This window comes from Quercus robur, chromosome 5 (genome assembly GCF_932294415.1).
Source record: "Quercus robur chromosome 5, dhQueRobu3.1, whole genome shotgun sequence".
NCBI lineage: Eukaryota > Viridiplantae > Streptophyta > Magnoliopsida > Fagales > Fagaceae > Quercus > Quercus robur.
Window position 1 is genome coordinate 48860843 of NC_065538.1, and position 5000 is coordinate 48865842.

Consider the following 5000-nt stretch of genomic DNA (forward strand, 5'->3'; position numbering starts at 1 on the left):
CTACACCAGCTTGTAATTCAGACCACGCGTTACTATTTTATCTTCTTCATCGCTATGGCAGTTATAAAAGATAAGACTTCTTATTCTAACTGCTATAGCGGTTGTGGGAGTTGAGTCTGAATCTTCGGAATCTCCATGAATATTGCTACTATATAAAGACTCATCCATGCAAAATAAGAGGGGGTTTTTTTCACTATTACATAAAAGTTGGGAATTCCTGAGTTTCCAAAACACAAAGACTAACTTAAGCATCGGAGGGTTCTTGGCCGGTTCACCCCGGTCACCTTTGATCTTGTGTTTCTTTCTTTTCAGGCCTTCCAAGCAACCATTAGCCCATTGAAGCCCGGAGCATTCAGTCTACTGATTTTCTGTGCATCATCAGTTGGCGCCGTCTGTGGGGAAGTTAAATTTGTATTTTGCAATTTATCTTTCTTAGACAAAAGGCTGTATGGTCCGGATAAGGTCAATGACCACTAGTCCAGGCCACCAAGAGAGTGGGAACGCTTCCAGTCACCCCAACGCTCACCAGTCAGCACATGCAACCGCATTCCGTCCCACAAATACAGTCCATGGTAGCCGCCATGGCGTCAAAATCATGAACTGACCCAGGAGATCAACCAAACGAGGCAACGTCATGAATGGTGCGCAGGAGGGCAAGCTTAGAGTCAAGAAGTTAGAGAAGGAGAAAATGTTATTCCCCTTTCATAGCTTCCATCAATAGTTATCCCTTGCCTTCCAAGTTCAAGATGCCTTCCTTGGATTCGTATGATGGAACACGTGACTCGTGTGATCACATTGCAACCTTCAAGACCACAATGCACCTTCAAGGAGTTCCAAATGAGATAATGTGTAAGGCCTTCCCAACCACCCTTAAGGGGCCAGCATGAGTGTGGATCAGTAAAATACCTCCGGATACTGTTGGTTCTTTCGAGGAGTTAAATAAGTTGTTCGTTAACAACTTTATTGGAGGACAAAGGCATAAACGCTTCTAGTCCAGCCTGTTGACTATAGAACAAGGAGAAAATGAGAGCTTGTGGTCCTTCATCACTCGCTTCAACAGGGAAGCCCTGATGGTAGACGAGATGGATGACACGTTGCTGTTGGTAGCCTTCCACAATGGAGTTAGTTCGAATGTATTCATCCATAAGCTTTATGATCAGGAACCACAAACCATGGCTGAACTCGTCCATTCAGCCCAAAACTTCATGAATGCAGAGGGTGCAATCATTGCCAAGAAGAGGAAGAGAGCAGAGCGAATGGAAGCTGATCTCCCATGCCATCCTGACCAAGGCCCTCGTCCAAAGAAGGCCCGGATGGGAGAGAAGAAAAACAACAGGAAGGCAGGTTTGTCTTCAAGAAGGAGTCAGCACTACACGCTCTTGTATGTTCCACTTGATCAAGTGCTTATGCAAATCAAGGATTACCCATCCTTGAAGTGGCTAGAGAAGATGAAGGGAGATCCTAATAAGCACAATAAGAACGAGTATTGCCGCTTCCACAGGGACTACGGGCATGACATGGACGAGTGCTATGTCTTAAAGTAGCAGATAGAGAATCTTATCAGGCATGGAGAAATAAGAGTTATTGTAGGAGGAACTTCAACAGGGCAATCTTCCAAGCCAAGAAAGACATACCTGAAGGTGGCGCAGAATGTCCAACTCTCTGGACGACCACCAAGGACGAGGGGGGCAGACGAGGAGAATGAAGAGCAACTTTGTCTTAACCTCGATCTAATAGACGAGGTAAGGATGGATGTAGAGCAGAGGACAGCAAGATATAAAAATCTTATGGCTAGACAATATGATGCAATGGTGAAACCTAGGTGTTTCAACATTGAGGACCTCGTCCTTAAAAGGGTCTCTTTAGCAACCAGAAACCCGGCTCATGGAAAACTAGGGCCTAACTGGGAAGGACCCTACAGGGTTGTCAATTGCAAAAGACAAGGATCATACTACTTGGAAGCCCTAGACGGACAGAAGCTAGAGCACCCTTGGAATGTTGAACATCGAAAAAGATAGTATCAGTGAACGAAGTTGGAGTTATGTGTTACTTCCCTCAACTTTTTTTTATGTTTATTGCTAGTACTACATGTTTTTAATATTTTAATTCCCTAAAAAGTGCATTAGTTTCCAACTTCTACGCTGTCTATGGACGAAATTGTGATGGACGAAGTCATGGACTTAGTCTGTTTGTACATAAGTATTTTTAATTCCCTAAAGGCACTAGCTTCTAAGCATGTGTTGTGGACGATGTTTATATTGTGTATATACAGTTTGGATTCCCAATGTATATAATGTTGTGTGAATTCCTAATTTTCATGTTGTTTTCATTCAAACTAATCCACAAGAAGGCTAAAAGCCCAAGACGAGTAAAATCTCTGGACGCAGGGATGTAACGTCTATAAGCTTTCCTTAAAATAAGGATAAAGCAAAGAAAAATAAACCTAAGGTATATTCGTCTAATCAATGGACGAGGTAAAACCTAAGGTATATTCGTCTAATCAATGGACGAGGTAAAACCTAAGGTATATTTGTCTAACCAATAGACGAGGAAAAATATGCACGTAAAAATATTCAAAATCCATGGATGAATTTGACCAGCTAAACAGTCCAATCTTTGGACGAGTAAATGCTGGCAACATCTTGCCCAAAGACGAGTAAAGGACCGTCCAGCCTATGGATGAGGGATAATGCAAGCTATAAGTCAAATCTATGGACGAATAAAGCTAGCAAAAGAAATACCATTCATAGACAAGTTATACTTGTAAAATTTAAAGAATGGTAAAAGTGTTGAATATAAAAAATTATTCTAACATGGACGAGCTAAATGCCTTCATGAGTGGACGGACCACACTTAAAAACCATAAAAAACGACATGGACGATGTAAACAAAGGAAATTCGTTCATATAGTTAAGACGAGATAAAATGTCTTATAAGTGGATGGACCACACTTAAAACCATAGAAATAACATGGACGATGTAAACAAGGGAAAAATTCGTTCATACATAAAGCATATAACATATTCAACACCAAATGAAGAATGAAAATGGAAGTAAATATTCATTCATAAAACATAAAAAGGGTAGACGACCATCATCCAAAAACCCTTAAATTGTACATGCCAATAAAGGCAGTTGTATCTGTTATCATACATCCATACATTTGGACGAGAAGATTGTAATTAGATAAAACTTACAATAAGCCAAAAAAAAAAAAAAAAAGGGACACCATGAGCAATATATAAAAACAAAGTTAAATTGAAGATTACTTTGATAAACCACTGAGAGCATCCCCAGACTCTGGATCATCCTTGGAAGGTTCAGTAGAGGCATCGCCCATGATATTTACATCCTCAGAGCTCGTCTGAAGCAAAGAACTCTCAGCAGCAATTGGAACCTTGAAGACATTAAAGTCCATCTTAGGATAGGCTTCCTTAGCATCGAAGTGAAAGTCCTCGTAGCCAGCAGCATATTGCTCGTCCAGACGCCTAGTGAACTCGTCAGACATTTTGAAGGCTTCGATTGCTTCGTCCATTGCTTTCTCTAAGGATGAGGATAACTCTTGGCATTTTCCTTTAAGGTGACCAACACGAGTCTCCTTAAGCTCCTCAACTTGATTCCCCAGCTCCCTCTCTACTTCCAGAAGACAAGTAAGCTCCTCGCCAAGCCTGATCCTCTCTCCCTTTTTCAGACGAAGCTCGTCCTCCAACTCGTTCTTTTTTGCCAGAACCTTAACATCGTCACTAAACTCCCTAGCCTGCTAGGACGTAGCATAAAACTTTTCCATTGCCTGACATAGGAATGGACGAGGAAGAGTTAAAAATTTTCTCTTAAAAAAAAAAAAAAAAAAATCAACAAAGCAAATGCATGGCCTTCGTCCAACACCAAGATAGGAGGAGCCTCAACAAGAGTTGAAGGATGAGTCTTGCGAGGAGGTCTACCAACAAAAGGATGAAGAGCTTCAGTCTGGATGGCTGAAGGAGGAACTTTAGAAGAGACCAAGTTCACAGCCAAGCCGTCCAGGTATGCCATCGCATCTTTGGATTTGGGGGCCTTGTACGAGGGGGTCATAGAAGGGGGCTTGTTAGTTCTGACCTTCTTCAGATGTCGACGACTAGTAAGGTTTCTAAGGTCCACATCAATGGAGATACCCTTCCTCTTCCAAGCATGAGGTTGGATGGTGGGGCTCTAGACGACCAAAGGAACTAGTTTGTCTTCGAGAACTTGGACTTCCTCCTCCTCAATCCCACTGGCAACATTCTTACCCTTGTTCTCCTTCATGGTGACTAGTCCTATACTAGAGAAAGCATGAAGAATTGGACGACTAAAAAAATTAAAAAAAAAAATTTTGAAAGACGACTCTTACTTCGATCAGTAGTCTCCTCGTGAATGAGATTCTCCTTAGTGGGCTCAAGACGATGAAGCGTTGCCAAATTATGGAAGGACCTATCAAGATAACTGCGAGCTTTTTTTTATAGTCGTCTAAGTGTGGACGAGTAACAACTGCATGGACGAGAAGAATTGTTAGATGAGGGAAAGAGCAAATGAAAAGACGAAGTAACTTCAAAGAAAACATACCCTCAGGACGAAGACGACCTAGAGCACTGCTAAAAGGAGGGAACAGAGTTCTATTTACATCAATTGGGTCCCCAGCCCAATTTCCAAAGATGAAGAAAAATTTGTCTTCCGTAACCTATTAGAAGAACTACGACCCCTAATCAACTATAGATGACATTCTCCTACTTGTCTTAAGAAGGAGTCTTGGATGATTCAGCCCTCTTTGACGAGCTAGCTCTAGAACTGGAAGTTACCCTCTGCCTCATCTCTTCTTGGAAGACCTCCAAAGGAACTCCAAGAGCCCCAGATGAATAATGCTCGTCTTGGGAACTAAAGCTACTACTACTACTCTTGGTGCTACCGCTACTTCCATTGGACTCATCCTGATACTCGTCTATCGCTCTCACAGTACTACCACTAGATGAAGACATGATAGGAAAAAT

The 5000-nt window shown here is 41.9% G+C and overlaps 1 pseudogene; it reads left to right on the forward strand.

Moving 5' to 3' along the window:
- LOC126728299 (uncharacterized) overlaps positions 1-5000 on the forward strand; it is a 9376-nt pseudogene that overhangs the window by 1801 nt on the left and 2575 nt on the right.